This window comes from Oryza sativa, chromosome 6, assembly GCF_034140825.1.
Source record: "Oryza sativa Japonica Group chromosome 6, ASM3414082v1".
NCBI classification, from domain to species: domain Eukaryota; kingdom Viridiplantae; phylum Streptophyta; class Magnoliopsida; order Poales; family Poaceae; genus Oryza; species Oryza sativa.
In genome coordinates, this window is record NC_089040.1 from 10475107 (window position 1) to 10501501 (window position 26395).

At 50.4% G+C, this 26395-nt stretch overlaps 2 long non-coding RNA genes across 2 annotated transcripts; both read right to left on the reverse strand.

The window, feature by feature from the left end:
• Window positions 1-9266: 9266 nt before the first annotated feature.
• On the reverse strand, window positions 9267-11831 carry LOC136356840 (uncharacterized). Its single transcript, XR_010741869.1, has 3 exons — window positions 11406-11831; window positions 10778-10843; window positions 9267-9493 (listed from the first exon to the last, which is right to left on the reverse strand). It is a non-coding gene; the product is annotated as an uncharacterized lncRNA (long non-coding RNA).
• Window positions 11832-16694: 4863 nt separating this feature from the next.
• Window positions 16695-19259, reverse strand: LOC136356827 (uncharacterized). Its single transcript, XR_010741852.1, has 3 exons — window positions 18834-19259; window positions 18206-18271; window positions 16695-16921 (listed from the first exon to the last, which is right to left on the reverse strand). It is a non-coding gene; the product is annotated as an uncharacterized lncRNA (long non-coding RNA).
• Between the last annotated feature and the right edge of the window lie 7136 nt (window positions 19260-26395).

The window sequence follows — 26395 nt, forward strand, 5'->3', positions numbered from 1 at the left end:
CTGTTTAAGTTCTCGGTTATCTGGAACGCATACCCGCTTTCCGTTCCATAGGGTTCCGTGTTCATCCTCTGTGAAACCTGCGGCTTTACCCTGTTTCATATTCTTGAGGAGTCCATGCATGTCCGGATCATTCTTCTGAGCCTCGCGGATTTGATCGAGCAAGGTAGGCTTGGCTTCCAACGCAGCCAAGAATCCGCGACCAACTAGGCTTAGGTTCAGGGCTTCCATCTGTTGGTTAAGTTCGGGTGGAATGCCTCGGACGTTGAGAGTGTTGCAGTGGCTCTTTCGGCTTAGAGCGTCGGCAACCACGTTGGCCTTACCAGGATGATAGTGTATTCCCACATCATAATCCTTGATGAGTTCTAACCATCTCCTTTGCCGAAGATTCAGATCCGACTGGGTGAAGATGTATTTCAAACTCTTATGATCAGTATATATTTCACAGCGGTTCCCAATGAGATAGTGCCGCCAGATTTTTAGAGCATGAACCACCGCTGCTAACTCCAAGTCATGTGTAGGGTAGTTGCCTTCATGAGGTCGTAGCTGACGTGAAGCATAGGCTACCACATGACCGTCCTGCATGAGCACGCACCCCAATCCTTGGCGCGAAGCATCACAATACACCATGAAGTCCTTGCGAGTATCCGGCAAGATTAACACTGGCGAGGAAACCAGCTTTTCTTTGAGAGTTTGGAACGCCTTCTCGCATTGCGGGCTCCACACAAATTTCTCTTCTTTCTTCAACAACTGTGTCATGGGTCGAGCGATTTTGGAGAAGTTCTCGATGAATCTCCGGTAGTATCCTGCCAAACCTAAGAAACTGCGAATCTGAGTGACTGTCTTGGGTTGCTTCCAATCGGTGACGGCGGTCACTGTTTCGGGGTCCACAGCAACTCCTTTAGCAGATATCACGTGCCCTAAGAATTTGACTTCGGACAACCAGAACTCACACTTGCTGAGCTTGGCATACAATTGATGTTCCCGCAACTTTCCCAGTACCAGACGGAGATGGTGCTGATGGTCTTCCTCTGATTGTGAGTATATCAGAATGTCATCAATGAAAACCACAACAAACTTGTCCAAGTATTCCATGAACACTTTATTCATTAAGTTCATGAAGAAGGCAGGAGCATTGGTTAAGCCGAACGACATCACCGTGAATTCATACAGTCCATATCGCGTGGTGAATGCGGTCTTCGGAATATCTTCTTCCCGAATACGTAATTGGTGATATCCGGAACGAAGATCAATCTTGGAGAATACAGTGGCACCTTTAAGCTGATCGAACAGATCATCGATCCGGGGAAGAGGGTACTTGTTTTTGATGGTGACTTCATTGAGAGCTCTGTAGTCAACGCACATCCTCTTCGTTTTGTCTTTCTTCTCCACAAAAATCACAGGAGCACCCCAAGGGGAAGTACTCGGACGTATATACCCCTTTTCTTTCAACTCTTCCAACTGTTTCTTAACTTCGGCCAGTTCATTTGCTGCCATACGGTAGGGTCGCTTGTACAGAGGAGTGGTTCCTGGAGCAAGATATATCCGGAACTCAATCTCTCGCTTGGGCGGCATACCAGGTAGTTCTTCCGGAAACACGTCTCCGAACTCTCTGACTATGGGGATTTCTGACAGACCTATCTGATGAAGTTCTGAACTTCTGACAGAGGTTGGAGGTGCAAAGAAAACAACCGGCTGTTCCGGTCCTCGGTACAGAGTGACAGTGCGCCTCGCGCAATCCACTACTCCTTGGAATTGAGCCAACCAATTCATCCCAAGAATCACATCCAAGTTCTTTGTGTCTAACAGAATCAGATCCGAGGGAAAAGGAATCCCCTGAATTTCTATAGGGACGGCAGGGCTATAATACTTTGCTGTCATAACCCCTCCAGGGGTGGTGATGAGCAGAGGGTTTCTAAGCCTTTCTACCCCCAACTGATTTTTCCCCACGAATGGCACAGATATAAACGAGTGGGAAGCTCCAGAGTCGAACAAAATGGTAGCAGGGATGGAATGAACGAGGAACGTACCAACGATGACGTCTGGAGTTGTCAGCACGTCCTCGGCCGTCACATGATTCACACGGCCCCGAATGACATCCTTCCCGCCGTTGTTGGAGCGGGGAGGCACTTGGCCTTGCTGACGCCTTGGCTTCGGGCATTTATCCGCAAAGTGCCCGGGCTCGAAGCAGTTGAAGCACAGCCGCTGCGGACCTTGAGCGTCCCTGCGACCTTGAACAGGCTGCACAGTTGGCGTAGGAGGACGGGGTGCACGAGTCCCTTGCTGATTCTGCTGCTGCTGCGGCTGTGGAATGCGCACCACGAATTGAGGTCGAGGCGCGGAGCGAGGTTGCTGCTGCTGCTGCTGCTGCTGCTGCGAGGAGGATCCCCCTGGGTAGGGATTGGTGTAGCGGACCCTCTGGTTAGCACCCTGCTGATTGCGGAAATTCGCCAAGCGGCGCTTGTGCGATTCCAGCTCCTTGTGCTTGGCTTCCAAGCGGATGCTCTTGTCCACCAGTCGTTGAAAATCAGGATAGTCCCCAGAGACTAGACGAACGGACAGCTCAGGGTCCATTCCTGCCAAGAACTTCTCTTGCTTCTCCTCATCTTCCCGCACATCCTCCGGGGCATAACGGGCTAGATTGTTGAACTCATGCAAATACTCCATCACGGAGCGGCTGCCTTGCTTCAACTCTCGGAATTCCCTTTTCTTAAGAGCCACGACTCCGGCGGGCACATGGGTTTTCCGGAAAGCGGCGGTGAAGCGAGTCCAAGTAATAGGTTGCCCTTCTGGCTGCGTAGCCTGGAAGTGGTCCCACCAGAGAGATGCGGGCCCCTGCAGCTGATGGGCGGCGAAGACGACTTTCTCCTCATCGCTGCACTGCACCGTGTCTAGCTTTTTCCCCACGGCATGCAACCAATCCAACGCATCTACGGGATTGTTGGAGCTAGAGAAGGTGGGTGGGCGGATGCGGAGGAATTCGGCGAGTTTGGAGTGTTGGGGAGGGGGTGGTGGAGCATTCTGTTGTGGCGGATTTTGGAGGTGGTGGAGGAAAGCATTCATCATGTTGGCTTGCTGGGCGAGGATTTGGGTGAGAATGGCGTTGGTGTCTGGTGGTGGTGGTGGAGGTGGGTTGCCTTGGGGGTTGGGGTTGCTGCCCTCGGGTTGGTTGCCTTCACCGGTGTTAACATTTCTCCTGGTCGTCACCATCTGAAAACCCCACACAGAACCAGCAAACAGAGAAGGAGAGCTGACGATTAAAACTAACCACCCACGACTACTATAAATCTTGAATTTATCACTGCTATTAAATTGGTTCATTAATGTTCAAGTTGCTTAGGCAAACAAATAAAGACAGGCCCCGACATAGTTACACCACACACCGGCGTAACCATGCCCCACACGACTCAAAAAGACAAACGAGGAAAAACACACGCGCAAGCCTACTAACTGCTCGTCTACCGCTGCGACGGGCCAGGACGGAAGGTGAGCAACAGCGCACCCTCCGAGCTACCAACGCCGGAGGCTTCCCCCTCCTGAGGAACCACGGGCGCAGGCTCGGCACGAGGGGTCTCGACGAAGCAGGTCCACGCCAGGGACTGACGAACAAGCTCGGGCCTGGAGGTGCTCTTGCGGGCGGTGATCTTCTGGCTGCGGCAGACGCGGCGACGCTTGGGACGGCTGTCCTCTCCCTGGGCGATCTTGAGCTGATGCAGCTGCGCCTCCAACGCGTCGAGGTCCTTCTTGAGCTGCAAATTCTCTTGGCGCAGCTCCAGGATCTTCATGTTGTTCTCCACCATGCCACGGCGCACCATCTGATGGAAGTCAATACGAGCTGCGTCGTATGCCTCCACCATGCGTGCCAGATGCACGACGGTAGCGTCATGCTCCGAGCTGGCGTCTCGGAAGGTGGCGTAGTCGCGGGCTCCTCCGCGACGAGGGTGGTAGCGGTAGGGCGAGTGCTGCAACTCGTCCGGGTAGCGCTGGTGAAGGGTGCCGATGGCGAGGAGAGCGGCGTTCTGGCAAGCGGCGGGGAAGGAATCCCCACCCGCGGTGACTGCCAGCGAAGTCCGCTCGGGAGAGCCGGAGAGGATCACTGCAGTGACCTCCCAACCAGCGTGAGGCTCTGCATCCTCACCCTCCTGCTCCGGGAGCGGCCTGGCCTGGTAATCCACTCCATGTGGATACCCCAAGACCACGCACATGCCCCGCAGCTCCAAGACGAAGCCAGTCATGTCCAAACCACGACGGGTAACGCTGCCGGCCATCTACAAACAAAAAGAAAAGCAACATTTGAAAGATCAGATTTTGATGATAAGTGAAGCAGCAAGACAAAGAGAGAATAGCGGGTTTTCACAAATAATAAAGGATTTTTATTTTTGAAAATATTGCTAAGGCTTGGGATCTACGGCTCGTCCTAGGGTCAAGGGAGGCTCTGATACCAACTTGTCACGACCGGAAATAACCCAACGGGCATTCCTTACGTGCGTGCATTAATCCTTGTCCCAGGAGGCAAGGTACACCAAAAGTTGATACAATTCAGAGTTTAACAAGCGGAAGCGTATATAAAATTATTACACGGGCAGCGAAGGCCCAGCACACAAAGACAACGAAAAACAGCGGAAGACTAGGGCGAAGACCACAGGCGCTTGACGGCAGGCACGAGCTAGACACCGAAGCCTTCATCTTCAAGGAGCTCCTCATCTGGGCTTGGGAAAATTAAGCAAGACTGAGTACAACCACCGTACTCAACAAGACACACCCACAAATGCAGAATAAATGCAAGGGAGTACAAGGGAATTATAATATAAGGGGTTAGAGTTGCAGTAAACAGCATTTGAAGACGTTTAGTTGCTCAAGCTATTTTGTAAACACGATCCTAGAGCTATACACTGTTATTAATCAAGGCCATGAACCCTCACGAACCTGCCTTAACCCAAGGCCTACGATGATTCAGACCGAACTGGCAACCCGACCTGGGTCCCAGCTCGTCCCAAGCCAACCCAGGCCAACCATTCCACATTTTAGTTGTTGAGCAAATTTTAAGAATTATAACACTGACTTGGGTACATTGCTAGGCTTGCCCATATCCGAGGGCTCGGCTATTCGAATAGATTTACTCTGATCAGAGGTGTACATCTTTACCCACAAGACACATCTTCCTCACGTGTTGCCACGTGCCACATACCACCACGGTATACGGACGGAAGACGTGACATAGTTTCCAACCCATCCTAGCCTTAGACAAGAGTACCGACCCAATCCTACCTACGGCCGGGATACCCGGGACAGGCAGGCAGAACTGAGCCCCTAGCATTGGGCACCAACCCTCCGCCGTATGACATCTCGACTACCGGGCCGCAGCTCGTGTAGCCTTCATTTGCCCTGGAGAATGTCCATCGACGCCCGACTTCATCCATCTCCAATCCGTGTACTTTTGTTTATGACTAGACTGAGCCACAAACTAAGCCTTACCCATTAGACATGTGGAAGTACGGTAGTGCTTTGCAACAGAGGCCCGAGCTTTAGTCCTTATAGTGGCCGGGGTGCTACTTCCCACAACTGGCATGCACCCAAACCCCACCGAAAACAGGTTTTAGGGGTTTTGAAAGAGGAAGAGAGGTGTGTGTCCAATTCCAACATAAGCCAACCATTCCATGGTGTCCAAATGATATGAGAATTTCCCAAGTCTAAAGTTATAAAACCACCTAATGTTGCCTAATTAATCAGCGAAGCATCTACCTAAATTCATACTTGTGGAACCATGAATAGAGTGTCCACTAGTTGAGGTTTTGTTTGTCTAGGGTGAACAAGGTAATAATAATAACAATAACAATAATAATATGGTCATAACAAAGGTAAATAGGCATGGCTAAGTAAAACAGTGATAACGCGGGAATTTAAATAAAGCGATAATGCAATAATTTAAATCAACATAATTTTATAAACTGGGATTCAATATGATCAAGATGATGTGTCTTGCCTTGCTCGTTTTCCCACTCGACGGCTTCGACTTCCACGAAGAGCGGATCTTCCGAAGCTGCAGCGTCTACACGACCAACGGAAAAGAAAAAGGCTTTAACACTAAATAACTCCACATAACAGCAGAAACAAAGCACAAAAATGGGTTCTTTACATCTTAAGGAAAAATTAGAGACTTGAACGGTCCAATTCCGAGTTCAAATGGCCAAGATATGGCCATTTGAAGTTTATATGCTCTTTAAATGGATATTTACGAATTTCTTCATTTAAATTTTAATTAAAAAACCTATTTATTGCGTCAGCCGAGGGAGCGGGGCGCGCGGACCGGGTCCACGGGAAGTGGGGCCCACGCGTCAGCCGCTCGGTCCACGGTGGACCGGGCGCACGCGGCTGGCGGCGGTCGGCGCCGTGGGTCCCGCGCGTCAGCCGCACCCACGGGCGCGGGCGGCTGACGGCCGGGCCCACTTGGCAGCCGCGAGGGCGCGCCCGAGGGCGGCCTCGCCGGCGCGGCCGACGGGAGCGGCGCGCACCCGTGCCCCGATGGTCGCCGCCGGCGACCAACGGCGCGGCGGAGTGGCACCCGAGAGAGAGGAGGGAAGGGGGAAACGAAGGGGACGGTCCACAGCTCACCCCGGGACAACGACGACGACGAGAATGGCGGACGGAGCGGAAGAAGACGGCGGCGCGGCTCGGGATGACGATGGCGACGGCGCTCCGACGGTCTGCGGGCGAAGCGGAGCGGCGGACGGGGTCGGCGGCAACACGGCGAAGCGGATGGAGGGGTCGCCGAGTCGGGAGGAAGTCCGGAGCGGCGGCGGCTGTCGCGTCCCAAATCGACTCTAAAATTCATCCTCGAAATTGTGCAAAAGAATAAGTAAAATTCAATGTGAAAGCCTCCAACAATTAAAAGGTGCAAAGATAAAAGTCAAATGAGGCTTGGAGGATTTTTGTATATTTCCTAAAAGCCTAAAATGCGTAAATAAATTTTAGTGGAATTTTCAGAGCACAAATAATAATTGAAAAGAAATAAACAAAGTAAAAAGGTTTTATAAAAAGAAAATCCTAAAAGAAGTTCTTTTCCCCCCCCTTTTTCCCTCTTGGGCCGGCACGGCCCATTCCCTCCCTCTCTCTCTCTCTTTCCCCCGGCCCATCGGCCTCCCCGCGCGCGCGCGTCGCTGACAGGCGGGCCCGCCCGCCGCTCTCGCTGACGGGTGGGACCCACCTGTCATCGCCCTCCTCCCGCCGCGCCCGCCGCCGCGCCCGTGCCCTAGCGCCGCCGCCGCCGCGGATTGCGCCGCATCCCGCCGTCCCCGCGCGCATTAAAGAGAGGGGAATCACTCCCCGTGATTCCCTCTCCCGTTTCCCCCGATTCCCCCTCTCTCTCTCCCTCGGATTCGTTCGAATCGTGCCCGCATTCGTCGCCGGCGCAATCAATGGCGGCCGAGATCTCCGCGGCCGGTTTCCTTCCTCCCCGGCCGCCTTCTCTCCCTTCCGACGCTATAAAATCGTTGCCCGAGCTCCGCTCTTCCGTTTCCGCCGTTCACCGCTCGCTCTCGCCGTCGGAATCGTGCTCGCGCCGTGCTCCGCTCTCTCCGCCGTCGCCGCCGAGCTCCGTCCCGCCGCCGCCGCCGCTCCGGACCTCCTCCTCACTCGGCGACACCTCCGTCCGCTTCGCCGTGTTGCCGCCGACCCCGTCCGCCGCTCCGCTTCGCCCGTCGACCGCCGGAGCACCGTCGCCCTCGTCATCCCGAGCCGCGCCGCCGTCTTCTTCCGCTCCGTCCGCCATTCTCGTCGTCGTCGTTGTCCCGGGGTGAGCCGTGGACCGTCCCCTTCGTTTCCCCCTTCCCTCCTCTCTCTCGGGTGCCACTCCGCCGCGCCGTTGGTCGCCGGCGGCGACCATCGGGGCGCGGGTGCGCGCCGCTCCCGTCGGCCGTGCCGGCGAGGCCGCCCTCGGGCGCGCCCTCGCGGCTGCCAAGTGGGCCCGGCCGTCAGCCACCCGCGCCCGCGGGTGCGGCTGACGCGCGGGACCCACGGCGCCGACCGCCGCCAGCCGCGTGCGCCCGGTCCACCGTGGACCGAGCGGCTGACGCGTGGGCCCCACTTCCCGTGGACCCGGTCCGCGCGCCCGCCCCCTCGGCTGACGCAATAATCCGATTTTTTAATTGAAAATTAAATGAAGAAATTCGCAAATATCCATTTAAAGAGCATATAAACTTCAAATGGCCATATCTTGGCCATTTGAACTCGGAATTGGACCGTTCAAGTCTCTAATTTTTCCTTAAGATGTAAAGAACCCATTTTTGTGCTTTGTTTCTGCTGTTATGTGGAGTTATTTAGTGTTAAAGCCTTTTTCTTTTCCGTTGGTCGTGTAGACGCTGCAGCTTCGGAAGATCCGCTCTTCGTGGAAGTCGAAGCCGTCGAGTGGGAAAACGAGCAAGGCAAGACACATCATCTTGATCATATTGAATCCCAGTTTATAAAATTATGTTGATTTAAATTATTGCATTATCGCTTTATTTAAATTCCCGCGTTATCACTGTTTTACTTAGCCATGCCTATTTACCTTTGTTATGACCATATTATTATTGTTATTGTTATTATTATTACCTTGTTCACCCTAGACAAACAAAACCTCAACTAGTGGACACTCTATTCATGGTTCCACAAGTATGAATTTAGGTAGATGCTTCGCTGATTAATTAGGCAACATTAGGTGGTTTTATAACTTTAGACTTGGGAAATTCTCATATCATTTGGACACCATGGAATGGTTGGCTTATGTTGGAATTGGACACACACCTCTCTTCCTCTTTCAAAACCCCTAAAACCTGTTTTCGGTGGGGTTTGGGTGCATGCCAGTTGTGGGAAGTAGCACCCCGGCCACTATAAGGACTAAAGCTCGGGCCTCTGTTGCAAAGCACTACCGTACTTCCACATGTCTAATGGGTAAGGCTTAGTTTGTGGCTCAGTCTAGTCATAAACAAAAGTACACGGATTGGAGATGGATGAAGTCGGGCGTCGATGGACATTCTCCAGGGCAAATGAAGGCTACACGAGCTGCGGCCCGGTAGTCGAGATGTCATACGGCGGAGGGTTGGTGCCCAATGCTAGGGGCTCAGTTCTGCCTGCCTGTCCCGGGTATCCCGGCCGTAGGTAGGATTGGGTCGGTACTCTTGTCTAAGGCTAGGATGGGTTGGAAACTATGTCACGTCTTCCGTCCGTATACCGTGGTGGTATGTGGCACGTGTGTCGCGACCGGGAAAATTGCCTTTTCCCGAACGCTAGTGTATTAATCCCCGTCCCAGGAAAAGCCGGGGTACACCATACAAACATGATATAAAAGACACATCTTTATTATATCGATAATATTTACATTATTACAAAGGCACTTAAGGCCTGACCATCAAAAATAAACAGCAGCGGACTAGCGGGCCTACGGCTCCATCTTCACAGGCGCTCAACTGGGGTATAAGCCAGGACTCCACCTAAGACCTCTCCTCCAAAGCTTCTCTTACTGAAGAGGGAAAAGATTGAGCAAGAATGAGTACAACCACAGTACTCAGCAAGCCACACCGGAGAATGCATGATTAATGCAAGGGAGTACAAGGAGATAATAATATAGGGGTTCAGTTTTGCAGTAAACAGCATTTAAAAGTCACTTAGTTGCCCAAAGCTATTTTATAAAGACGATCCTAGAGCTACACAGTGTTATTAAACAAGGCCGTGAACCCTCACGAACCTGCCTTAACCCAAGGCCTACGATGAATTGGACCGAACTGGCAACCCGACCTGGGTCCCAGCTCGTCCCAAGCCAACCCAGGCCAACCATTCCATATTTTAGTTGTTGAGCAAATTTTAAGAATTGAAACACTGACCTGGGTACATTGCTAGGCTTGCCCATATCCGAGGGCTCGGCTATTCGAATAGATTTACTCTGATCAGAGGTGTACATCTTTACCCACAAGACACCTCTCCCTCACGTGTTGCCACGTGCCACATACCACCACGGTATACGGACGGAAGACGTGACATAGTTTCCAACCCATCCTAGCCTTAGACAAGAGTACCGACCCAATCCTACCTACGGCCGGGATACCCGGGACAGGCAGGTAGAACTGAGCCCCTAGCATTGGGCACCAACCCTCCGCCGTATGACATCTCGACTACCGGGCCGCAGCTCGTGTAGCCTTCATTTGCCCTGGAGAATGTCCATCGAAGCCCGACTTCATCCATCTCCAATCCGTGTACTTTTGTTTATGACTAGACTGAGCCACAAACTAAGCCTTACCCATTAGACATGTGGAAGTACGGTAGTGCTTTGCAACAGAGGCCCGAGCTTTAGTCCTTATAGTGGCCGGGGTGCTACTTCCCATAACTGGCATGCACCCAAACCCCACCGAAAACAGGTTTTAGGGGTTTTGAAAGAGGAAGAGAGGTGTATGTCCAATTCCATCATAATCCAACAATTCCACAGTGTCCAAATGATATGAGAATTTCCCAAGTCTAAAGTTGTAAAAACCACCTAATGTTGCCTAATTAACCAGCGAAGCATCTACCTAAGTTCATACTAGTGGAACCATGAGTAGAGTGTCCACTAGTTGAGGTTTTGTTTAATCTAGGGTGAACAAGGTAATAACAATAACAATAACAATAATAATATGGTCGTAACAAAGGTAAATAGGCATGGCTAAATAAAACAGTGACAACGCGGGAATTTAAATAAAGCGATAATGCAATAATTTAAATCAACATAATTTTATAAAATGGGATTCAATATGATCAAGATGATGTGTCTTGCCTTGCTCGCTTTCCCAAACGACGGCTTCAACTTCCACGAAGAGCGGATCTTCCGAAGCTGCGGCGTCTACACGACCAACGGAAAAAGAAAAAGACTTTTACTCTAATAAACTCCAAACAACAAGCAGGAACAAAGCACAAAAATGGGTTCTTTACTTCTTAAGGAAAAATTAGAGACTTGAACGGTCCAATTCCGAGTTCAAATGGCCAAGATATGGCCATTTGAAGTTTATATGCTCTTTAAATGGATATTTGCGAATTTCTTCATTTAAATTTTAATTAAAAAAAACGGATTATTGCGTCAGCCGAGGGAGGGGACGCGCGGACCGGGTCCACGGGGAGTGGGGCCCACGCGTCAGCCCCACGGTCCACGGTGGACCGGGCGCACGCGGCTGGCGGCGGTCGGCGCCGTGGGTCCCGCGCGTCAGCCGCACCCGCGGGCGCGGGCGGCTGACGGCCGGGCCCACTTGGCAGCCGCGAGGGCGCGCCCGAGGGCGGCCTCGCCGGCGCGGCCGACGGGAGCGACGCGCCCGCGCCCCGATGGTCACCGCCGGCGACCATCGGCGCGGCGGAGCGGCGCCCGAGAGAGAGGAGGGAAGGGGGAAGGCGAACGGCGGTCCTCGGCTCACCCCGGGACAACGACGACGACGAGAACGGCGGCCGGAGCGGAGGGAGACGGCGGCGCGGCTCGGGATGACGATGACGACGGTGCTCCGACGGTCGGCGAGCGAAACGGAGGCGCGGACGAGGTCGACGGCGATGCGGCGATGCCGAGGGAGGTGTCGCCGAGTCGGGAGGAGGAGCGGAGCGGCGGCGGCGGCTAACCGAAGCACGGCGGCGACGGCGGAGAGAAGGTGCTACGGCGCGAGCACGATTCCGACGGCGAGAGTGAGCGGCGAGCGGCGGAAACGAAAGAGCGGAGCTCGGGGAGGGTTTAAATAGCGCCGGGGGAAGGAAAGAGCGGCCGGAGAGGGAGGAATCGCGCGCGGAAGATTCGGCTCCATTGATTGCGCCGGCGACGATTACGGGCTTGATTCGAACGAATCCGAGGGAGAGAGAGAGGGGAAAGAGGGGGAAACGGGGGAGGGGAACGCGGGGATTAATTCCCCCCTCTTGATTGCACGCGGGGCGGACGGGAGCGGCGGGATTCGCGGCGGCGGCGGCGCTAGGGCACGGGCGCTGGCGGCGGGCGCGGCGAGAGGAGGGAGATGACAGGTGGGTCCCACCTGTCAGCGAGAGTGGCGGGCGGGCCCGCCTGTCAGCGGCGCGCGCGCGCGCGGGGAGCCGATGGGCCGCGGGAGAGGAGAGAGAGAGAGGGAGTGTTGGGCCGAGCCGGCCCAAGAGAGGAAGGGGGGGGAAAGAAGACTTCTTTTAGGGTTTTTCTTTTTATAAACCTTTTCAACTTTGTTTATTTCTTTTCAATTATTATTTGTGCTCTGAAAATTCCACTAAAATTTGAGGGCTCCTTTTAGACCAAGGAGAATTTAACAAAAATTCTCCGGGTCACATTTGAATTTTTCTTGTACGTATTTTAAGGTTTGCCAATTTCTTTTCGAATTTTAATTAATTCTATTATTCCTTTTAGAAGATGATTTTTATTTTGGGATGAATTTATCAGGACGTGACAAATCCACCCCCCTTACAAGAATCTCGTCCCCGAGATTCGAGGAGGCTAGCAAGAAGATAGGTTGGGCGGTCTTCTCTTCTTGTCTGACTTCTTCCGTTGCGTCTTGACGAACTTCCAGCAAAACTTTACCACTCGGAACTGCTTGGCTTGACCTCCTGTTGCGGATGGAATCTTCTCTTCACCTGACTTGGACCAGGATGCACCTTTTGGCTGACTCAGACTAGGTTGCGGTAGTTCAGTGATGCTTCCGTTCCAGAACTTCTCATGATTCATATCTTCGGAGTCAACCTCAGACAAGTTACCACTTCACGTCATGCGTCAACACTAGCTTGTCATTACTAGGATACTATGTTTGTCATCATAAGAATATCATGCTTGTCATTCACTTCTAACTTGCCATCAACTGTCTCATATTAGCTTTCCTGGTCTCCGGTGCTAGGTACTTCTGCTATGCGATGCGAGGGTCAACCACTCTAACTACAAGTTATGCTTCCCAAGAGAACCAATTTATCCCACTTGACATACTTTGACGTCTCCCCAACTAGTCTTACTGCTGGACTTCTTATTGTCTGATCGTGATCCTGCCAGATCTGAAGCTTCGTTGTTAGAGGTGATCTTAATCTGACCTCTGTAGACTATCTTCGAACATATCACTTGGTTCATAACTGGGAATAGCTCCCACAAACAAGCAACTCAGATTCACTTTCTTTATGTTCAGTTTACTTTCCGCTATTCTCTTCATGTTGTCATCAGTTAGCACTCAACGTATTCCTTTACACCTTTAACCTTGATGAGTTCTTTCCCGTTGGATCATCTCCCAGGACGTGGCGTTGCCTGGTAACCGGTGCTTGCATTTTTCACTCCGTGTAGCATCTGATACCGAGTGGAAGATTTCACTCTTTGCCTTCATAGAAACACTTTTACCTAGGTCATCTTGCTTACTTAATGACAAGGTGACTGTTGCGGGGCAATTACAATCAGGGGTCTTCCGTGAGCGATGCAGAGCATGCTTCTGTTTATCAATCACCTTTCGGCCTACTTCTTTCATGCTAGAGAGCATCTTTGCCAATCCCTTTTATCAATCTTCTTTCGGCTTATCTCTAACAGGTGGTATTCTTTAATGTGGATTGCGGACGCTTCTGGGGACGATGAGGTCCTTTGGCTTGCTGCCTTTCGGTGAAACCTTGATGTGGTTCGTCAAAAAGCTGCACTGACTACCTTCAGGGAAATACATTGCCTGCTATCTGTATCTATACCACTAGGGTTTAATTGCCGATGGTCATCTTTAGTGCTTCCTCGAGATGGGGAGCATCCAAATTGTTCTTCTGCCACATCACCTTTGACCTTGTTCTGATACCAGGTAAACTAATTACCAACCATCGACTATTATGTTCTCAAATATTGATGTCTCCTGGATCTCCTTATCTGTTGGCAGGTATATCCGATCTTATCAACGTAGAGGCATGACGAGTACCCTTCGGGGTTTCCTCCAACAATCCTTATCTTGATCTGTAAAAGGCGTATCCGAACTCCTATCCTCAACTACTGTCTCGTTGGCTTTTTAACCCAACACAGTTTAATTGGTTTTCTTTTCCATCAACAGGTTGGTTATTAACTCGAGGTTGGAACACAGTTCCTCTGAAATGAGACCCTAGGTCTCCTATGTCAGTAAACAATTATACACATGATCACATATCCGCATCTTTCAAACGAATCCTCATGGAACTTGTCTGTATTACACATTTCTCCCTCATTACATGAATACGAGGCACTGCCTTAAACGAAAAGGGACGGTGCTTAACATCGGTACATTGTATCCTCAACATGAATCATCTCTAAACATAGCAAGCTCACTGTTTACAGACATGATTATATTTATGAATTTCATGATTGCTGCAAACTTTCGATTACACCATGATAAGTAGCGGACTGAAAACCACAAACATGGCTGCTCATTTTGATTCTGGAGAGATATAGCTGGCATTGTTCTAGTGACTGCATCCTTGATTGGTTCTGTGATGATGTGATAGGACTGCATAATGCTATCATTCACAGGAGAAGCTTCCTTCTGATTGTTGGTTGCAGCGGATGACGGTCTTCTGCTTGGTATCGCCCTCCGGAGGTTGATTGCCCTTGGCTCGGCCTGGAGTAGGTCGGGGAGAGACACAACTCCTTCCATCTACGACAATTCTTTGCTGAGGCTGTCGTTGCAGAGAATGGTTGCTAAGATTTATTGCCGAGTCAGGTGCAGCAGGTGGAGCATTGGTGCATTGTTTCTGCTATGGGTTCTGATTAACACGAGGCCTTACGGGTACGGCGTTTGCTCCAGTGACCACAATACGATTGGAATGTCTGCTTCGTGTAAATTGGCGAAAATGTGGAGGTCGGGGACAGTTTTTTGGAGTAATGCCCTTCTCCACTGCAGTTGTGACAAACAATAACTTTCTTACACTCGGGTTCTTCATCTTGTACTTGATTTCTCAGCTGCTGTATTGGAGCTTCCAAAGGTACAACGCAGATACTGGCATCTGTCTTGTCAACTGGTGGCTGGGGCTGAAATTGAGCATTGACACCTTGTGGTAGTGCACTCATTGGAATTGGAGCTGTTGCAACGCGGGCTATAGGACTGCTTCGGGATGCATGGATGACCATTCGTTGAGGAGCAAGCTTCTGATTGCAGGGAGTTGCGTGGACTGACGTGCCGGCAGCTATGTTTCTCGGTTTTGGGCACTTGTCGGCGAAATGACCCATTCCTTGACAATTGAAGCAACAGATATCTTCCCGGACTCGGCATTTTCTTTTCTCATTTTGATTCCTCTGTCCTGGCACTGGAGTTAGGCTGAAACTGTAATCTTGGCGAGGATTGGTGTTGCCTTGATGCTTCTCTCCGTTGAAACCGGCGGGTTGGTTAGCCATCTTCTTCGTCAGCAGAAAACTGAATTGACAATCTTTTGGTACATGATCAGTTCCTTCACAAAAGAAACAAGTGATCCTGCTCGTTGGACACCTGTCGGGTGGATGGTCTTCCTCACAATGAACGCATGTAGAGGCACACGAGCTGGCAACATGTCCGATTTCTCCACAACGAGAGCATGCCTTACGTTCCATTTTATCCTGGTTGAAACCTTGGGGAGATTTCTCATCTTCATCTTCTGAGGAGACTTGATCTGAATCTTCACTATCAGACACTCTACCTCCATTAGCTAAAAGATGCTCTGTCAACTGTGGTGCACCTCGGAAGGTGTTTCTTCTCTGACGTCTTGTCATTCCTGGTGGAGGCCATTCTGTGCTGGTAATGATCATCTTACGAACTTCACCTTCGGTTCGCATTGGTGCTTTTCTTTTCTGCTGAGGACAGTTCCTTGCGTAGTGCCCTTGCTCATCACACATAAAACAGATGATACTTGCTTCTTTTGGGTCAACATGTGGCATGGCATGAGGGGCCTTCTGGGATGTTGGCGGTGCGCTGACTTGTGGTGTGAGTGCTTGGACTGCCTCCAACTGCACCTGAGGTTGCATCTGACTCGGGTTCAAAATTGGCATCCGATGCTGCTGTAGTATCTCTATAAGCAATTTGTTCTGGTTAATCAGGTGTTGGACCACTGCCGCACAACTGGTGTCTTGTGCTTCATTCACTCGGGAGCTTGAGGTACCAATGTCCTGACTCCTGACCTTATTGCCTTTCTCATTGTCAGCCATCTGTTGCAAAGGTTTGGAGAGGGAGAGAGGGAAAACGAAGGGGAGAGACAGATTAGAAACTAAGGATAGGACCTTAACAGATCTAAGTCTTTTGCTGTTATGATGTATGTTAGGCTTATTCTGCAAGTTGATTAAGCAAACAACCTAGCATGGTTACATCACCACCCACCGATGCAAACCACGCGCTACACACACAAGCAAGGAAACACACGACAAACGAAACACTAGAGGGTGGCTTAGGTTCTGCGACGGGTTCTCCAAGATCTTCACTCCTGCTTCACAGCCGGCTTCACTGCTTCCTCCACTTCACTCGCAGATCCTGCAGTCTTCTGGAACTTCGGCAAACAACTGACGATGTCCTCTTCTTCACTGACCTGACCATCTAGTACTAGTTGAAAATCCGAAGAAGGAAGAACGGAGTAAACCTTTTGCAAAAAGCATTGGGGGAAGGAGAAAAGAGGAACTTTCGCAAATAATTTTTATTTATAAAATATGTCCTTAGGTTTTATCCACTTGGCTTTTCCTACAGTCGAGATGGCTCTGATACCAGCTTGTCGCGACCGGGAAAATTGCCTTTTCCCGAACGCTAGTGTATTAATCCCCGTCCCAGGAAAAGCCGGGGTACACCATACAAACATGATATAAAAGACACATCTTTATTATATCGATAATATTTACATTATTACAAAGGCACTTAAGGCCTGACCATCAAAAATAAACAGCAGCGGACTAGCGGGCCTACGGCTCCATCTTCACAGGCGCTCAACTGGGGTATAAGCCAGGACTCCACCTAAGACCTCTCCTCCAAAGCTTCTCTTACTGAAGAGGGAAAAGATTGAGCAAGAATGAGTACAACCACAGTACTCAGCAAGCCACACCGGAGAATGCATGATTAATGCAAGGGAGTACAAGGAGATAATAATATAGGGGTTCAGTTTTGCAGTAAACAGCATTTAAAAGTCACTTAGTTGCCCAAAGCTATTTTATAAAGACGATCCTAGAGCTACACAGTGTTATTAAACAAGGCCGTGAACCCTCACGAACCTGCCTTAACCCAAGGCCTACGATGAATTGGACCGAACTGGCAACCCGACCTGGGTCCCAGCTCGTCCCAAGCCAACCCAGGCCAACCATTCCATATTTTAGTTGTTGAGCAAATTTTAAGAATTGAAACACTGACCTGGGTACATTGCTAGGCTTGCCCATATCCGAGGGCTCGGCTATTCGAATAGATTTACTCTGATCAGAGGTGTACATCTTTACCCACAAGACACCTCTCCCTCACGTGTTGCCACGTGCCACATACCACCACGGTATACGGACGGAAGACGTGACATAGTTTCCAACCCATCCTAGCCTTAGACAAGAGTACCGACCCAATCCTACCTACGGCCGGGATACCCGGGACAGGCAGGTAGAACTGAGCCCCTAGCATTGGGCACCAACCCTCCGCCGTATGACATCTCGACTACCGGGCCGCAGCTCGTGTAGCCTTCATTTGCCCTGGAGAATGTCCATCGAAGCCCGACTTCATCCATCTCCAATCCGTGTACTTTTGTTTATGACTAGACTGAGCCACAAACTAAGCCTTACCCATTAGACATGTGGAAGTACGGTAGTGCTTTGCAACAGAGGCCCGAGCTTTAGTCCTTATAGTGGCCGGGGTGCTACTTCCCATAACTGGCATGCACCCAAACCCCACCGAAAACAGGTTTTAGGGGTTTTGAAAGAGGAAGAGAGGTGTATGTCCAATTCCATCATAATCCAACAATTCCACAGTGTCCAAATGATATGAGAATTTCCCAAGTCTAAAGTTGTAAAAACCACCTAATGTTGCCTAATTAACCAGCGAAGCATCTACCTAAGTTCATACTAGTGGAACCATGAGTAGAGTGTCCACTAGTTGAGGTTTTGTTTAATCTAGGGTGAACAAGGTAATAACAATAACAATAACAATAATAATATGGTCGTAACAAAGGTAAATAGGCATGGCTAAATAAAACAGTGACAACGCGGGAATTTAAATAAAGCGATAATGCAATAATTTAAATCAACATAATTTTATAAAATGGGATTCAATATGATCAAGATGATGTGTCTTGCCTTGCTCGCTTTCCCAAACGACGGCTTCAACTTCCACGAAGAGCGGATCTTCCGAAGCTGCGGCGTCTACACGACCAACGGAAAAAGAAAAAGACTTTTACTCTAATAAACTCCAAACAACAAGCAGGAACAAAGCACAAAAATGGGTTCTTTACTTCTTAAGGAAAAATTAGAGACTTGAACGGTCCAATTCCGAGTTCAAATGGCCAAGATATGGCCATTTGAAGTTTATATGCTCTTTAAATGGATATTTGCGAATTTCTTCATTTAAATTTTAATTAAAAAAAACGGATTATTGCGTCAGCCGAGGGAGGGGACGCGCGGACCGGGTCCACGGGGAGTGGGGCCCACGCGTCAGCCCCACGGTCCACGGTGGACCGGGCGCACGCGGCTGGCGGCGGTCGGCGCCGTGGGTCCCGCGCGTCAGCCGCACCCGCGGGCGCGGGCGGCTGACGGCCGGGCCCACTTGGCAGCCGCGAGGGCGCGCCCGAGGGCGGCCTCGCCGGCGCGGCCGACGGGAGCGACGCGCCCGCGCCCCGATGGTCACCGCCGGCGACCATCGGCGCGGCGGAGCGGCGCCCGAGAGAGAGGAGGGAAGGGGGAAGGCGAACGGCGGTCCTCGGCTCACCCCGGGACAACGACGACGACGAGAACGGCGGCCGGAGCGGAGGGAGACGGCGGCGCGGCTCGGGATGACGATGACGACGGTGCTCCGACGGTCGGCGAGCGAAACGGAGGCGCGGACGAGGTCGACGGCGATGCGGCGATGCCGAGGGAGGTGTCGCCGAGTCGGGAGGAGGAGCGGAGCGGCGGCGGCGGCTAACCGAAGCACGGCGGCGACGGCGGAGAGAAGGTGCTACGGCGCGAGCACGATTCCGACGGCGAGAGTGAGCGGCGAGCGGCGGAAACGAAAGAGCGGAGCTCGGGGAGGGTTTAAATAGCGCCGGGGGAAGGAAAGAGCGGCCGGAGAGGGAGGAATCGCGCGCGGAAGATTCGGCTCCATTGATTGCGCCGGCGACGATTACGGGCTTGATTCGAACGAATCCGAGGGAGAGAGAGAGGGGAAAGAGGGGGAAACGGGGGAGGGGAACGCGGGGATTAATTCCCCCCTCTTGATTGCACGCGGGGCGGACGGGAGCGGCGGGATTCGCGGCGGCGGCGGCGCTAGGGCACGGGCGCTGGCGGCGGGCGCGGCGAGAGGAGGGAGATGACAGGTGGGTCCCACCTGTCAGCGAGAGTGGCGGGCGGGCCCGCCTGTCAGCGGCGCGCGCGCGCGCGGGGAGCCGATGGGCCGCGGGAGAGGAGAGAGAGAGAGGGAGTGTTGGGCCGAGCCGGCCCAAGAGAGGAAGGGGGGGGAAAGAAGACTTCTTTTAGGGTTTTTCTTTTTATAAACCTTTTCAACTTTGTTTATTTCTTTTCAATTATTATTTGTGCTCTGAAAATTCCACTAAAATTTGAGGGCTCCTTTTAGACCAAGGAGAATTTAACAAAAATTCTCCGGGTCACATTTGAATTTTTCTTGTACGTATTTTAAGGTTTGCCAATTTCTTTTCGAATTTTAATTAATTCTATTATTCCTTTTAGAAGATGATTTTTATTTTGGGATGAATTTATCAGGACGTGACAAACGTCGACGGGAATGGCGGCCGGCGGCAATGGTTGGTGGCCGGACTTGGCGCGTCCGTTCCCGAGGATTGAAGGCACCATTCAAGGGGAAATTAAGGGGGAAAGAGAGAGGAGGGAAAGGGGATTAATTCCCCTCAATCAATTTGGGAATCCCATGCTTGAATCGCGTGGATTTGAGGGAGGAAGGGATTAGGGTTCACGGGAGAGAGAGAAGCCGGGCGGCGGCTGGAGGAAGAAGGCGACGGCGGCCTGACGCGTGGGCCCCACGCGGGGCGCGCGGTCAGCGCGCGCACGTGCGCGCTCGGGCGGGAGGGCGCCGCTCGGGTTGGGCCGGGCGGCCGGCCCAGGAGGGGGGGGAGGGGGAGGCGGCTTGGGCCGAGCGGCTGGGCCGAGGCAGGCCGGGAGGAAGGAGGGGGGGGCAAGAGGCAGCCCGGGAGAGAGAGGGGGGGGGAAAGGGAGCTGGGCCGAGAGGGGAGGAGGCCCAAGAGGAGGGAGAGAAGGAGAGGGAGAGAAAGAGAGGGAGGAGGGAAGGACTTCGGGCTGGGCTTGGCCCAAAGGAGGAGGGAGGGTTGTTTTTAGATTTTCTTTTTAATAGACTTTGATAATTGTTGTTGTTGTTTAATAATTATTTCCAGTGCTCTGAAAATTCAAGTAAAATTTGAGGGCTCCTTTTAGACCAAGGAGAATTTAACAAAAAATCTCCGGGCCACATTTGAATTTTTCTTGCACGTATTTTAGTGTTTGCCAATTTCTTTCCGAATTTTAATTAATTCTATTATTCCTTTTAGAAAATGAATTTTATTTCGGGATGAATTTATCAGGACGTGACAGCAACCGATTATTTTACCAAGTGGGTAGAGGCTATTCCTTTAAAGAAAGTTGATTCTGGGGATGCTATACAGTTCGTTCAAGAGCATATAATCTATCGATTTGGTATCCCTCAAACTATTACGACTGATCAAGGTTCAATTTTTGTATCCAATGAATTTGTTCAGTTTGTCGATAGTATGGGAATTAAAATGTTGAATTCTTCACCGTATTATGCACAAGTTAATGGGCAGGCCGAGGCATCTAATAAGAGTTTGATCAAGTTGATTAAGAGGAAGATTTCTGATTATCCTCGGCAATGGCATACTCGACTGGCTGAAGCATTGTGGTCTTATCGGATGTCTTGTCATGGATCGATACAGGTTCCTCCTTATGAACTTGTTTATGGTCATGAGGCTGTTTTACCATGGGAAGTTCGGATCGGCTCGAGGAGAACAGAGTTGCAAAATACTTTAACAGCCAATGAGTATTATAACCTTATGGCCGATGAAAGGGAAGATCTGGTTCAATCACGGCTACGAGCCCTTGCAAAGGTTACTAGGGATAAGGAGCGAGTTGCCCGGCATTATAATAAGAAAGTAGTACCTAAGGACTTTTCGGAAGGTGAACTTGTATGGAAGTTGATTCTGCCGATTGGGACTCGGGATAGCAAATTCGGCAAGTGGTCGCCGAATTGGGAAGGACCGTTCCAAATTCATAAGGTGGTGTTTAAGGGAGCATACATGTTGCAAGGACTAGATGGAGAAGTTTATGGCCGAGCTCTAAATGGCAAATACTTGAAGAAGTATTATCCCAGTGTTTGGGTTAATGCATGATCGGCTAGTGTTGCCGATGCATGATAGCCGATGTGTTTGCATCGCCTTGGGATGGTCGATATTGTTATATCGCCCTTAGTTGCTTTTCACTATTGTAATCGGTTGTGGTTTGCCGATGTACGAATGGCCGATATTGTTATATCGCCCTTAGTCATTTCTATAATTTTGTCAATGTTTTCAACATTGTAAAATTACGGGGGCACATACATAGAAAATTGCAAATTTTTGCAAATTTTTGTGTCTTAGCCGATTACAACAGTTTCTTACAGACTATTACATGGAAATCACTGAGACAAGTATCGCTGGATAGCCGATATAGCCCTTTGCCTAATCTGATTTATTTCTTCGATGGCTTGGGCGTCTTGAGCATCGGTTCCAGGAATGACTTTCAAGGATTTAGTCATCTCAGCAACGTTCTTGATTGCCGATTTTAGCCTTGCCTTCTGCTCTTCGACAGCTTGCAGGAGATCGGCTAACTTCCTGTGCTCTAGATCCAGTTCAGCATTGCATTCTTGAAGTTGTGCCAAGAGTTCAATCTTGCGAGCTTCAAGCCGATCAATATTGGATTTGATCAGGCCTTCAGATAACTGATCAAGCTTGGCTTTCTCTTCATGAACAAGCTGTCGATTGGTTTGGATTGTAGCCTCGATGTCCTTGTGTTCCCGGAGATCGGCTAACCTCTGCCTGGCTTTCTCCAGTTTGAATTGATGCTGCTCGAGGTAGACAGCTGGAGTAAGAGCATCGACTAATTCGTCCGGAAGAGAGGCTTGGATATCTGCAAATCTTGCCCGGATCGAGCCACAGTTGGTCACCAGGTTATCTAGTGATGCTCCTAGCCGATGGGAGATGTCTTCGAGTGTTTTCTTCACATCATCAGACAGGAGAGCTGTTGCTTTACTGGTGGTGTCTTCTTCTGTTTCATCGAGGTAATCTTTGATGTCAAAGGAGAATAGATCGGCTAAGACCTGCAAGAGACAATATCATGGATGATTAAGGATCAAGATATGATTGGCCGATCTCAAGTTTATGTTAATAAAACTTACTGGAATAGTAGGTGCAGCTAATTGTTCCTCCTCTTCAACATGATGACTACCTGCAGCCGATGGAGTGCGGCCGCCTGATTCTACCTGCATAAGAGGGGAAGAAGGAGGAGGAGGCTGCCAAAGGGATAAATGTTAGATATAATCAGCCCAAGTCAGTTAATGAGATGATAGAAGTATCTTACTGGTGGAGCTGGTTTAGGGGTTGGAGTAACCGATTTCTTCCTCACGGCAATTTTCTTTCTCTATATTTATTAAAATTGTGAGGAATCGGCTATAAAGTAAATGACTGCAAAAGTGGACAGAGAAAGTTGCTTACCCTTGCCAATTGAGCTGGAGCAGAAGGGAATGGAGGAGCCTGCTTAGGTGAAGCCGATGGTGTTTTTTCAGTATCGCTTATTTCGGCTGCGGCTTGGTCGATGTCTTCCTCGATTTCTTCTTCATCCAGAGCTTGTTCGATGGATGGATCTAGGGCGGGTAGATCGTCAGCTGGCTTAGCTTTCTTTGTCTTAGCCTTCTTCTTCGGAGCCGGGGCTGAAGTATCTGCAGCCGATGATCTGGTTCTCCGCTTCTTGCCGGCATCGGCTGGTTCTCTGATGAGTCCTTGGAGAAGTGCTGAGGTCTTTGGGGCATTGTAGCCGATGGCAGAAGGAGATGGCCCACCTCCATTGGGAATCAAGCTTGGGGCATATTCAATTTCTTTACCACTATTACTCCGGCGAGGAGGAAAAGATTCTGTTGTCTGCAGATCAGAAGAAAAGGTTAATCAAGGTTTAAATCGGCTGTTGGTTATTTAAGTAAGAGTGATAAAGTGAAGACTTACCTGAGGAATGGTATCAGGGAATAGGTCCGTCATATACATGGAGGCCGATTGGTGGAACAGGTGCAGTTTCCATTCACCCCACCATCTGTCAAATGCCCTACTCCTGAACCTTGCCAGCTTTATGTTCTCGATGTTGCCCAACGGAGGTCCGGGGATGTTCAACAGCCGATCCATCATTAAAGTTGAGGAGATGTCGCTTCTGCATTGGATCTTGTCGGCAAAGTACAGGCCAATTGGCAATTGTCCCATTCCAAGTTGTCTGGCCGATGACATCGGATGATAAAACTCGTAGGAGACTTGGATATTTCTCCCTTGATGGATGCCGACTGGGAGGATACATGGGCTGATAGCAGTAGTAAAGATTTCTCTGGATTGCTGAAACTTTTCATGATTAATATCCTCGAACCTGAAATCGGATAGCAGTTCGAAATCCATTGAGTCGGCATAGAAGAACCAAACTCGGGCATTTTTTTGGAATCCGTCATAAAAGCTGAAGAACCAGTCCTTCAGAAGTTCAGCCGATAATTTTGCTCCTGCATCAGCTGGTGTAGATGCATACTCTCCGTATGACATACATCTGCGATGGGTGCGTTTTTCTCCATCATCTTCTACAATCGGCTCCAACCTTGGAAATTCAGCTTCTGTCACATATGGCCGATTGACAACTTTCATGACTACCAGGTTCAGCCAAGATTGCAAGAGCCACCATGGTCCACCTGTTCCAACCACTGAGCCGATAATTATCTTGGCCGATGCGTTGTTTAACATCTGGTATAGATAGCCGAGAAGGATTTTGCCTAAGGGAAATTGTTTCTTCGTTACTAGGGCCTCGGCTAAGAATTGCCAGTTGGTTGTAGGACCGCAGCTTGATCCGCATAAAAGGAATTTTTCCAACCACATCAGCAGAAAAGCTACTTGTTCTTTAGGAGTGACTGGCCCTTTGCCCATATATGCTGTGATATATCCTGACCAACCCCCAATGCTCTTAGTTTTGAACTCAAAAGTGTTCTTGGTGTTTAGGCTCATGGGGTTAGCCGATGAGGTTACATCTAGGCCAGTGAGCATGATAATATCCAGCAGCGTTGGGGTCATTGGCCCTTGATTGAAAAGAAAGGCATTGAGAGTGTTGGACCAGAAATAAGTTGCAGCCGCCAACAGGGGTTCATCTTTGGCCGAATTTGCTACTGTAAGGGCTAGGGCTTGGCTGATTCCGATCTCATCCCAATGGGCCTGCTTGCTATCCGATATCCGCTTATACCATACAGGCCAGCTTTTCTCCAGAGAAGGCCAGGATTTGAAGGTGTTTTTCCAATGGCTTGTGTTTGGATTGGCCGACCTAAAAGGAGTTCTATTGGTTTAGGCTATGATAAATTCAGTAGGGTCTAGATTGCCAATTGGACCGAGAAAGTATTGTTGGTCATGCAACAGACTGGGAACCACAACAAGATTGGAAAGATGCTACAAGAATAGAGAAGGAGAAAACGGGATAAGGCGAGCGAAAACCGGTCTGATGAACGGAAAAGGGATCTAGCCGATGGGGAATTACCTCAGCGTATTCGGCTGATGATGCGGCGGTCGGACTGGTGGAGGTCGACATCGTCGTGGGTGGAGATCTGGCCGGGAGTGGAATCGTCTGGAAATCGCCCTGCGCGTCGAGGAGGTCACCGGAGAGAGAGAAGACGGGATCTGCTTGAGCGGTGAAAACGGAGACCACGGCGTGAAGATTCTCTGGGGCGACGGTTAGTAATTAAAGCAGAGCAATAACGGTCAGGAAAATGGCAAGTGCGAGTTTCTCTCCGAGTCGGTATATGGCAAATCCGAAACATTATCCAATATTCCGGACTTGGGGACATGTGATAACGACCAAATTTGGTAAATTCTATCACTATTTGCATCGGAGATGAAGATCAGATCGAAGTGGAATCCAAGATGAAGATCGTTGCGGAGACAGAGTAAAAATCGGCTGCAGTCTAAATCGGCTAAGGTCAGGATCGGCAGAGTCCGAGTTGGACGGGGCTAGCCGATACAGCCGATTCCGATAATATGACCCGGTGAACGTCATTGGGTTCAAGTTGATGTGCTTCAAGGTGATTGCCATGCTTGGATAGAGTCCTGGGAAGGCGATTGTATCTATTAATTAGGATATTCTATGTAATTTCCTTAGAGATATGTTTGGGCAAAAGTCTACCGTAAAGACTTATGGTATCTTAGAGTTTGTTAGAGATAATAGTCGTGTCCGTTATGGATGTATCTTGTAATCCTCGGGTATAAATAGACCCGAGCCCTATGTAAAAAAAAGGACAACACATCCAATACAATCTCAGCGCATCGCCACTGACGGAGCGTGGGGCTCCTCACCGGGAGACCGCGCAGGCCCCCCTTTGCCGGTTCGGCCGGGGACTCAGGGTGAGATTCTAAGCTCTCTGTATGTGGAAGGTTCGCGAGACAGGAAACACACAAGACACGGGCGATGTATACAGGTTCGGGCCGCTGAGAAGCGTAATACCCTACTCCTGTGTTTTGGGAGATCTGTGTATGAAGGAGCTACAAAGTATGAGCCAGCCTCTCCCTTGTTCTGGGTTCCCAATCTGGAAAAGTCCAGTCCTTTCATCTAAGTGGGCAAGGTCCTCCTTTTATATCTTAAGGGGATACCACATGCACCATTTCTCCCTCTCTTTCCTCTAATTTGACTTCTCTTCATTAACAGACGGAGATTTGCATCGCCGCCGTCCGAATGACCTTCTGACGGGACGGCCCATACCTACCTCCACTTCCGCCGGAGGCAGGCACGACGTGGAATCGTGGCTGTCTGCTGACGACATGACCGGTGTCAGACCAGTCACGTCGGTCATTCTTGTCCACCACGTGTCAGCTTAGCAATCTACATGTTCGCCCTTCTTCACACAACATCTTGCCTGTAATGGTTAGGATGAAGCCTGGCATATATCTGACCAGGACTAACGTGCCATCTCTGGGAGGTAACACGCTAGCTCCAGCTGGGGACGAGCGCCTAGAAGCCCTCGTCCTGACGGGATGGGGCGAGGCGTGCGTCAGATCG